Raw genomic sequence first — 12403 nt, forward strand, 5'->3', positions numbered from 1 at the left:
TTTAATTTTCCCCTAAAATATGTTAGCTTTATAATTTTGTAGCACTTTCGGTGCTGTCTCACCTTATAGGATAACAAAAATCTCTGTTTCCCTATGTCAATTTTAACTCTCCAGATGGTTTCATTAAAGTCTTATGATTTTATATATTATAAATATGCTGAATAATCCCAAATTCATATCGCCAGCCTTGATGGGTTCCCAGACTTTCAGACACATAAATTCAACTGCTAATTCTACTTGTTCACCTTTATACATAAGTGACTTCTCAAACATAAAATGTAAAAGAGAAGTCTTGATTTCCTCCCTGCAACTCTGAGCATCCTCCAGTCTTCACCATTTCAGAAATTGGCATTATTATCACCAGTTTGCTCAGGCAAAAGATTCTAAGAATCATCCTTGGCTTTTTTCTTTCCGTTACCCCTTTCCTCCTGTCTTCAGAGAGCTTATTCTCCAGGGATGAATAAAGTAAGGAAGCAAATCATACAAAAGATCTCATGAAGAGCAAGTGCAAAAGTAAGGATTTTTTGTTTTGTTTTTTGCACCAACATTTAATATAGTACTTGTCACACAGTATAATAAACAGTTGTTGAATTAGTGTGTTAGTCAGCCAAACAAAATGTGAAAATATTCTTAGCCCATTCAAAACTAATTCTTTGAAGACTGTTTGCTTTGGTTTTGTTGGCTAAAAACATATTCAGAAAATTTTTAATTAATTTGGTGATTAGTTTAGTTTCAGTTTAGTACCAAACAAATGCTCTCTAGTTGTACCATACAAATATACTCATGCTTCTTCATGACAGGAACTATGTGTCACTTAATCTATTCTATATTTAGGAAGGAATATCTGCATTTAATATTTGACATGTTCAATAGATGTTTATTGAATAAATTAATGGGCCAATGAATTGCCCTTAGTTTTATTTAAGCCTTTGTTCACAATTATATTTTTTTAATTATAGTTTTATTTGGATAAGTAATTATAATAAATAGAATCGTGGAATAATAGAATAGAAGAGGGTTTTAGGACTGTATAATTCAACTTCCTCACTTTAGGGATGAGAAAACAGTTTTATGGAACTTGTTATTTTCTCAAGCCTTCATATTTAGTCATTGTCAGAACAGAGGGAAAAATCAGAGCTCCGAATTTCTAGGCAAGAGTTCTTGCCAATATTTTACCAAATTTTTTTGGCCAAAGTTAAAACAAAGATATATGAATATTCAAGAATCTCTTCTGAATATTTGAAAATAGAAATCAATAGTAACATGTAAGCTGCAGTGGGGTGATTTGTTTGATGCTGCTAAGAGATGCTAATTGTCTGAAATTATTATTGCCTGTATTCATTATATAGCAAATGAATGCAGAAGATAAAAATGGATATAAAATTGAGCATCTGGGAGGAGAGTAATGACTGTTAGGCAGCTGAAAATAAATGAGTGATTCAGTGACCAAACTGATTCATTTTCATAACGTTGTACTAAAAAATATGATGTTAACGATTAAAGAGCATGGTCATGACCAATATATAACAAAAGAGTTAAATGGTTAAATGTGGGAAGCATTTAGAATGTAGAGTAGCTTTTAGAATTTCACCATTGTTTTTCATGTTCATAGCTCTAGGAATGGAGAACAGGAAAATGCCATAGAAGAGGACCATAATGTACTCAAAAGGGTTGTCTTCCTGTTAGCCTTCTGTCTGGAAGTTACTCCTTCCAAAACTGCATCTAACTTAACCCTGTCAAAACAATAGTGCCAACATGTATAACAGCACCCCAAGTGCTGAGGGAAAACAAATTTATTCTCTGGAAAACAAGAGCTGGGACAGATACAAACCTATGACTGTTAAAATGGAAAAACTAATCAGTGTTAGATGGAACTGTTAACCAACCATGGTGGCCCTGAATTTAATCCTAGAAAACTAAGATGTAGTAAATAATTATTTGGAAGTGAGGTAATATTTAGAGATACATTGCCATAATGTCTCATTTGCAGTTTCTTAAATGTGACTTTTTTTCTAGTCAAAACAAGATTTGGGGCTGGGATTGAGATGATGGGAGATCACCACAGAAATATGAAAGTGAAAAAAATACTAATATTCACATACTGACATTGTACATAAGATTTTGCTACAAAGTAACATGGTTGAAAGATAGGTTTTGTGAGAACAAGAGAGAGCAAGAGTTTTCTGAGTTCCTTTAAACAATAAGAGTCAGGGCAGAATAACTCAAATAATAGTATTTGTAATATATAGATAGCTAGATGAATATGTAGATGGATGGATGGAAAATGAATGTACAGACAGACATACACTAGATAGGTAGGTAACTAGATACATGATAGATAGATAGATAGATAGATAGATAGATAGATAGATAGATAGATGATACATGTTATGCTTTTGGCATATGAAGGTGATTGAAAGTTAAAACACAAAGCTTGACACTTCTGTTCCTGGTACATTACAGAGAAAAGATGGGACAGAAGCATGGAGTCACTTATGTTCTGACTCTCAGCTTTATGAGAATAAGATGTGTTAGGTAGGTTAAGGGTAATCTGTAAAGTGTTCTTTCTCATATATCCATGTAGATTCTATAAGGAGGTTACCTCACAGGCTGCTCCTACACCAACCTCGGGCAGTGGCCAGGCCAAACTCAACCAAGAAATACAATATGGTTGAGCAGGGAGAGAGCTAGAATTTTATTTTCCCAGGCCCCAAGAAGAGTTTAGTTAATGGGCTTCCCATGGTGTCCATGTAGTCAGGAATGAGGTAAATCTTCAGCAGAGTCTTCGAAGATTAGCTAGACCAGGGGTTCAGTGCAGAGTGTGGCAAATTCTCAAATGGCTTAAATTACTGTCAAGAACCAAGTTGAGGCAAATTGGGCAAGAATACCTACTATGCCTAACTGTTGTGGGGCAATTTTTCATGGTGTTTCTGCATGTATTGTGATGACTTTTATCCTGGATTATTTTTTCGAGGTTGTTTGCCCAGCGAACAGCCTTGGAGGCTAGAGATACAGTCTTTTTCTAAGGTAGAGGGTAGATGTGTTTTCTAACCAGAATAATAAAGATAAGGAATGTCTCCCTGCCTTCCTTGCTTATATTCCAGCGTTATAAAAATATCTCTCTTTGAAGGGGAGGATGGCAGTTTTATTGGCAATCCTTTGATAAGACCAGAGATTTTCTTATCTCAGAGATATTCAGCTATGAAACAGACCATATGCGCAGACACAATTGGGACCACCTCTGAATTGTCTCCCTGAGACTTGGGGGAGAAGAGGAACAGATGCAAACCTGAAGCTTATGTTGCTTGCTGTGCTTTGAGTAATAAACTGTCTAACTTTGAGTTCATTGCTTCTTTACTGACTGAAACTATGGAAGTATGGTGAGTCAGCCAGTGTCTTAGGGACCACCAAATATCTTGGCACTAACCAAACCTAAAGACCAAACCTGGAAATATACAAGCTGCAAAATTTATCTACAAATACTAGTACAACCAGTAGCAATCATGTAGGTAAGAAATACTGTCATGGAGACAATGGAGTCAGCAGAATTTTACAGATTTGAAGACCTCTTGTTCTGCTACACATGAGCTCTGCCTCTGTTAAATCCTTTTCTAATAATGTTTTTACTGTGTAGTTTAGTAAAACTTATTGAAAGAGCATGAATAGATATATCTGAGAGACAAATTCAGAGGTCAATTCTGGACACTTATTGGTTGATTGCTTTTGGCAAGTTGCTTGACCCCTTAGAGACTCACTGTTCTCATCTATAAAATGAGGTTAAATAATAAAACATAGCTCACAGAGTTATTGTAAAGAGCAAATTTTTCAAGGCAGCTATGGTACTTGACTATCAGCCTTAGAGATATTCTTTAAAGTAAGTTTGAATTAAAAGTGATTTAAATTTTATTTATAAATTTTAACATATTAACTCAGTCACCATTCTATTGTATGAAGTAATTAAGCAGAAGCAATTTTTAGTGTCATTCATTTTCATAATAACCCTATGAGGTAGGTATTCTTAACTCCCATTTTACAGAAAAGAAAATTGAATCTATAATAGGCTAAATAACTTGCCACCTATTGTCCATTTAATTACCCTTAGAGTTGATTTTAAACACAGGCCTTTGGAGTGCAAAATCTATGCTTTCTCCACTGTGGTTTTACAGTATTATGAAAAATTGGGGAAAATGAGAAAAGAAAAATCACCAAACTATCATAAAAATCACTATCCTTTTTCATTCTTTGGCAAATACATGTGCCTTTCAATTATTATAAATATTTTTATATTCATTTTTGTCATAAAAATATCTACATAGTTAGAAATGTATTGGGTTACATGCTTTTTGATTGATATAGAACCCCTAATTACTCTTATACTTCTAAAACATTATTAATTCATTTATTTTTAAACTGTGAAGGACATTATTTTATTGTATTTAGTCAGGAACTTTTAACTTTGATTTGCCAATAAAAGTCAATTAGAAACTATATCTATAATGAATATTTAACCTTTTTTATGGGTTTAAAAAGATTAAGAAATAAGTTATGTACCATTTTAAACTAAAGAAAATTATGTAACCATACAATACAAATATCAAAATAAGACAAAAAGAAGGCAATTAGTCCACTGCAAATGGATTTAATTTGTTAAGGGCTCTATCTAACCCTTTATCATGCAGAATGAATGTACAAAGATGTTTTCATGCTATTTAGATATCTATGGAAAAAATAGCATGAGGCTGTTTACATTTATATTTCTAGCTCTGGAAGCTCTCATGTTTTATGTTCCCTTAAGACAATTGTAATTGATTATGTTCACATCACATGCAAGATGAACTTGACATTTGTTCACTTTGGGCAACTGCAGACATACTGAAGTTGCTGAACTGCCTAGAAATCTGAACAAGTCAATAAGACCTTTCTCCTGACTTCATATTATTAACATTACTAGTCAAGCTGTTTTCTTTCATCTGCCTCATATTTCATTCTATAGCTAACAGGTATCACATATGTTACCCTGAACTCCTACACTGATAATTACGTTCCTTCAATAATTAAGTTTGAAAAGATTTTCAGGATTAGCCTTTGGAAAGTGGATGGAAGCCTTCCTCTTTGAATGAGAGAGGTCTATAGGATTTCCTCTGAAACCAGTTCACCATTGTATCCTCAAGGCTTAGAAAAGAGAGGGGGCACTCAAGTATATAAGGGAAAATAATTGAAAAGGAAGCAGATTAACAAATTAATAGCAGATTAACAAATAAATTATTGAGTGAATAATAAGGTTTAATGGAATTTTCTCTTTATTTAAAATAATTTAACTACCTACAGTGTAATATAAATGTCTCACAGTATATGATACACAAAGAATCCAAACACTAACCACATTTGGATTGAATTTTATCTTTCACTGTTTGGGGTCAGCAGTGTAAGCCCAGGTATCAACTGTCAATTGATTACTAATTAATAAATAGTGTTTTCTAATCAATGATAAGTTTTTTATTAAAATGATCGCAATGAGAATCAAAATAAATCCAGTATATCCGGTGCACACAGAAGCATATAGGAAGGGCTCCAGCATACTGAAGATCATAGAATTCTTCTTGGAGGAAATGAGCCTCACATGGAACCACATTATCAGTTTAATTGTACTTTGAAAATGATTTTTACCAAAATAAAATATTTGGTCCAAAATTATGGGTGAATATATGATAGACCTATACAGATTCCTACTACTTATCTCCTTTAAGTTTTGCTCAAATGTCACCTTATCACTCAGTCCCATTCTGACCATTTTTTTTAAAGTTATATTCCATCGTTCCTGAATTTGGATTCCTTTTATTCTGCTCTTATTTCTTTTTTCCTATAATTTCTATATATGTATGTAACTTATTCATGTATTATGTTTATTGTTTATCCTCTTCAACAAAATGTAATCTCCATGATGCTAAGTATTTTGGCTTTTTTTTCATCCCAGTTTCCTAGAACATAGCAGGGATTACTTTGTTGAATGAATAAATGAATTAAGAGTAATTTGATAAATTTCTGTTAAATAAATGAATGAATTAAGAGAAATTCAATAAAATGTTGAATAAACAAATGAGTGAAAAGTAACAATAGAGTAGAAGGTGAAGGGATATAATGTTTTTAATAATATAGTAAGATTTATGGCCTGCTTACATCGTGACGAGTACTATACTGTGTACTTTAAAGTGTTGTATAATTTAATTTTTAGAATAACTCCATAAAATGGATACTATAAGTATCTTTATTTTAAAGATGAATAGGCTCAGAGAGATTTAATTACTTAAGACCGTACCACAAGTAAATAATAGAACTGGGATTGAATTGGCCTCTTCTGTTAATGTAAGGAAAGAGAAAGGAAAAGAGAGAGACAGAGAGACAGACAGACAGAGACAGAGAAACAGGCTATCATTTAATGCACTGAGATGGAGTCCTTTTTAACTGGACAATTTTTCAGATATTCTGTGCTTTGAGTAATGAAATTTTAGAATTGGAAAAGAACTTTGAAACAATCTTTCCCACTCTATTTTTTCAATGGGAAAATCAAGGCCAGCTACAGTACAGATTTGAAATTTGTGTACATTTCCAAGCTACTTAATTATATAACTCAGCTTCCCAGCTATAAAATAAAATTATATTGTAATTGAGTTTTATATAATTGTTTCACATGAAAATATTACATAAATCCACATATACATAAATTACATAAACAAATTACATAGATATCCCATAGTAAGTCAAACAAATGCAAAACTGAAAAACATGCAGAAAAATCCATTTTCTTAGAAATAGATAATTTCCATTTATTCAAGATTTACTTAGCACTTAACTCTTTGCAGCACATATATCACTAGGCTTTGGGAATAAATAAAGAAATGATACATTCTCTGACATAAAAAACAGTTATTCTAAAAAGACAGAGTGAGTTCATTAATAACAATAATTTTAAAAAACAACTCATCTTAAAGGATAAAAGCAAGCAAGCTTCAGGGAATTTTTAAAATCAGTCCTCATAGTTTGGAGGTTCTTTTCTCAAAGTATAAATCCAATCAAATCCTAACTCATGTTAAAAGCCAAAACAAACGTTTAGAGATTGACTTCATACATGCAATAGAACCTTCAGAGGGTGAGATGTATGGCTATAAATTAATCTATTGAACCTCTTGTTATAGCAGATGTCATGCAAAATTATTCCCAGCCTATTAGCATTTTAAGGTAACTAAACTTCACAGCCTGAATACCTGAGGCTAAGAACAGGCCCTCTCAGGAGAACAGTAAAACAAGAGAAGCTAGTTTGGTGAAGGGCACTGGCTTCTACAGGCCCTTATAAGATAAACTGTAGTAGAAAAATTATTCAACATATCTGTTGTTCTTGATTTATCTTTCCAGGAATTTAGACAAAAAAAAAAAAAAGGAGTTTTAGACAATTTTACATTACAGTGTTCCTATTCTCATAATTATTTATATTTTAATGTAGATACCTGGTTTTACTTTATATTTTATCAAACATTAATATGTTCCATTTTTAATTTTAGTCTCATTTTAAATCACAACTGTCTTTTGTGAGAGTTATCAATATAGTATCATTTACACATTAATGCAGATAACCAATCGCAGATAATATAATGATGTAAACTTTCATTTCAGTCAGAGATTATAGTTTGAAACATGTAATAAACATGAAACGCCCACTTCAGTACAACTCAGTCTGGAGTAGAACTTGTTATAAGTTTGCATCGTGTCTGTCACCAAACAGGTGAACTATCTCAATAGTTTCACCCTCTGAAACTTTTACCGTGAAGTATTTCTCAAAAATAATTTATTCAACAGATATTTTAAAGTATACTCTATATACTAGGCACTTTTATAGGGGTTTTAGTAGTAAAACTGATCAAGCATCTCCCCAAAGTAACAAATAAGCAGGTAATTATATAATACATCAGAGAGTAAGAAGTCCTCCAGAGAAAACTGAGGTCAGGAAACAGTGAAGTGTTACGGCTGTTTTATATAGTATGATAAGGAGCTCCCAGATAAGTAACATCTGAGCGGAGGCCTGAAAGAAGTGTGGGAATAATCATGTGGAAATCTAGAGGAAGCATTTTGGGCAAAGAAGCCCTAAAGCTGGAGGCTAAAGTAGCTTGAGAAGAGAAAGTGAGGGAAAATATTAGGAAAAATAACAAGAGAGAGAGGAGGGGAAGATGATGGAGTTTACATCATTGTAGGAGTAAAGTGATTTTTAGCAGATGAATGATATGCTTAGACATATAAGACGGGTCACCTCAGCTGTTTCGTGCAGCAGCCTATGAAGAGAGGACTAGATTCTAGGAAACCAATCAGGAGGCCATTCCAGCAATTCCGTTGGGTTATGACACCTTCCTGAAACAAGATGGTATTGACTTATAAACTGAAGCCAGTAAAATTACTGGCTCACTTCCTGTGGGGCATTGTGAATAGAGACAAAAATTTAAGAAAATTTCTGTGAAGGGAGGCGTAGTATAAATGGAGCAATAGTTGGAGTTAGGAAGTTTTTTCTTTTCTTTCTTAAAACAGGATATATTAAAGACTGCTTGTATGTTCCTGGGGATAATTCCAGTAGAGGAGGGGAAGAAATAACAATTCACTGACAGAGGTGGCAGATGATGGTACAATATCCTCATGGAGGGAAGATGAGAAAGAATGTAGGGCAGGAGTGAAAGACTGATTTTATACAGGAACAAGGGCAATCTATCCACTATAGTGAAAGTGAAGTATGTGGATTCAGAGACAATAGGATGGTAGTTTTAATATGTTTATGGATTTTTTTAACAGTTTCCATTTTCTGGAAAAATAAGAAGCAACATCATTAGCTGAGAGTAAATGATAGATGTTGTGTTGAAAGTGTGATAAGAGGAAAGTATGAAATAGTTATGCAGAGAGAAGGAAATTTAACAACCAGGGAAATGGGGTCAAATGGTTAGGCAGTACTAACGTTATACTTATTACTGATTATGATTAAAGTGAGAAGAGTTGGCATCATTGTGAGTATTTCTCCAGTGATACTTAGCTTTAGAGTTCAAGAGAAAAGCACTTAGAAACAATTTTGGCCAGTCTGAGATTTATCTGGTAAGTATGAGTGGAGAGATGAAACAGAGATAAAATTATCTGCAAGAAAGCAATTATTCTAATGGGTCATGGAATTTAAACCAAGTAAACATGAATGTGAACACAAGGGAGTGAAGGACATTAAAATGTTGTTAGGTCATTGGAAAGAAGGTCCCAGTAGAGTCAAAGAAAAGTTGAAGTTGAAATCCAAGGAGAGAAGTAGGAAAACAGCAGGGGTTTCAAGAATGAAATGCTTGCAAATGAGATTACGAAGAAAGTGCAGCTATTTTTAACGACAAGGTTATGGTCTATGTGGAAATTGAAATTATTAATAATTATGACAGGAATATCATTGGAGAGAGTAAGCGTAAACTAGATTTTGAAATAGTCAAAGACAGAGACAAAGTGCCTTTGGGAGACTGTGGGTATTACTATAAGGAGCAGCAGTGGAAAATATAATCCCATGGCCTGTACTTCAAGGCTGGCATTTTCATTGACAAGAGAAGGCAAACATTCTAGAAGCAACAGTGATGCCTAGTGTAGACTATCTCATCATCTCCAGACTCAGTGACATGAAGAATGTGGAATAGCAGTCATATTTGAAAGGACCAAAGAGAAATTAGAATCTCCAAGAGATTCAGTTAGAGCAAAAAAATAGAAGCGGAAAGGAATATTTCAAAGGAAGCTGGATATGTAGGGAATTTTATTTATAGCAGGTCGTGAATTCCAGGTGGAGTAGAAGGTTTTGTGGACTTAGGTGTGAGTGGGAGATGGGGTTAGATTGGACATATCAGAGTTTGTTGGAGCTGCCAGCCTAGCTGATGTGGGTTGACCAGGCAGATGGTTCAAGTATTCTTGTGAACTCTAGTGGAAAGAAAAATGTAGGTTGTGATGAATTTATCCTGCAGGTCTCTGGGGAAAATTGTGATGCTGATGCTGTTAGTATTAGGGATAATGAACCAATAGGAAGCTTTCCAGCATCCTAGAGCACCCTGAGCCTTCTTTTTCACTCTTGCCCAATATCAGTATTTATATTTCTTGTTGGATTCCCTGTTGTTTTGCATACTCTGACCTGTTCTGTTAAGCTAAACAACTCTTTGAAGATAGAATCTAGTCTTAGTTTCATTGTTAAAATATATCCTCTCTACACTAACTTGGTGTGCTAAGGACATAATAACTTGGTAGATGCAAGCTTATGACACAGTGGACTATTTCAGGGGCAATATGTTTTCTTTATCTTAAAATAAAAATGCTTTGGAGCTCATATGTACACTTTACCAAGTGGGCAATTGATGACCTACCTAAACTGGAAACCAAGTTATCATATAATTACCAGAGGAGCCACATCATTTTGGACACACTGTGTTGGTATAAGAACAACAAAATTTTCCTGAAGTGAAAAATTAAGTGTAAGGTGTTATGCCTAAATGAAATATCAGAAATCTCTTCCAGGAATGACCTAGCTTCTGGATGATAGAGAAAATAAGCAAAGAAAACATTTTATTTTAACCCAGTGTGAGGACAATCCTCCCATTTCAAAAGAAAAGACTTTCAACGCCTACATTCATGCCTTAGAGCATCACACATCTACAACCTTTCCCTAAACAGAGATGAGAAAGTTACAGAAGAGCCACATTGTAATTCTTTGGAAGGTGAAATGCAGGACTTCAGTGTTATCTTTAGGGAACCACAAAAAGGGAGGAGAGAAAAGAGAAATAGGTGCCTATATATAATTAAAGCACGAGTGACAGCAACCAATTGATTTTCAAGTCCATTAACACTTATGCCAATAAATACTAGAACAAATGTCTGTTAACTCAGCATTGCCCATAATCCACCTGGCTGTGAAACTTCTTTGTCACTTAATGTAGTTTGAAGGATGCCCACAAAATGATGGAGGAGAGTACCCTTCCATATAAGTCAAATATTGATCACTTTATAATATTTATTAGATGCAACTACTTCTTTCATTTGAAATATGAACATATGGCAAGAAAACCCAAAGGAAAATAATTGGAAGGGCACTATCTACATGACCATATTTCAATTATTGCTCATTTTCCCCCGTCTCTTTTAAACAATGTCCCCAACTGGGGTACCAGCTAGCAGCCTTATGGCATTGTTAACTCCTCTTCTAATTGACCTCTAATTGCTAACTTCCCTTCCAACTGACCTCTGTCCATAGGATCTTCTTGATAATGAAGTTATAGTTTTGTAGAATGTAAAAATGTTTGTGTTTCTAGTGTTTTTACCCATGGTAAACAAACACATCTCTGTAAATTATTCTAAATCAATTAAACTTTCCACTTGCAAGTAAAGGTAGAAAAGGTTAAGCTCTTTTAAATGAGACAATTGACATTTTCTTGCTGGATAAAGGGGCTATTAAAGGTTAAAATTAATTTCCCTAAACAGTGGAGTAACTATAAACAATATCAATTGTTTTACTTGGAAAATTGTGACATTTCAATAAACATCTTCTCTTTCCTATTAATAGAGGGGGCAGTTGGAGAGAGAATCATTAATAGCATTTTTGGAGAGCTAAAATAAAAAAGGCATTTTAAACTACATGAAACTAAATAATCAAAAATAGTCAAAGTCCTTTGTAATATTTATTTCGAATTTAGGATAATCATAGCTATATCAGGTATTAATCTTGTAAAGATAAATTTCAGGTGGCAAGATTTAATATACATACAAGTTTATGTAAAAATAAGTCTTGTTAAAATTAGCTTCTCTGAATAGAAAAAAATGCATTTATCTAATTGGTGAAATTAGTGATTTGAATTGGTTATGAGTCTTCATTAAAGAAATGTAAAATGTATCTTTCAGGTAATTAGTAATCTAAGCTTCTAATTAATTATTATATAATGAAAGTTTTAATCAGTAGTTAAGAAAAGTTGTGATGATTGCAGCTATTGCCTTTGTAAATAGATGACCCTAAAATGCTTGCAATTTCCAGCTGTTTTTAATTCCAGCCCTACTCTTACAAAGTTTGAAGTATACATTTTTTAGCCAACTCTATTACTCAAGATTTTCTTTAAAAATACATTCTCAAGAAAGGCGAGTAAGCTAGACTAACTTTCCTTGTTTCATGACTCTTGGACTCCCATTGCTATTGTTAATGTAACGTGTCCAAAAATATGCCCTTTTACATTCTATGCTCTCTTTCTCTGCTCCCCTCTCCTGTTTTTTTCTGGACATTCTCTTTCCTTTGTCTCTTGTGTTTCTATGTAGTTAAATATAGATTCTATTCAGCAGATCTTCCTCAGAACAGGACTTTGTCTTGAAAGAAGGCTTCAGT

This window comes from Vicugna pacos, chromosome 2 (genome assembly GCF_048564905.1).
Source record: "Vicugna pacos chromosome 2, VicPac4, whole genome shotgun sequence".
Lineage (NCBI taxonomy): Eukaryota > Metazoa > Chordata > Mammalia > Artiodactyla > Camelidae > Vicugna > Vicugna pacos.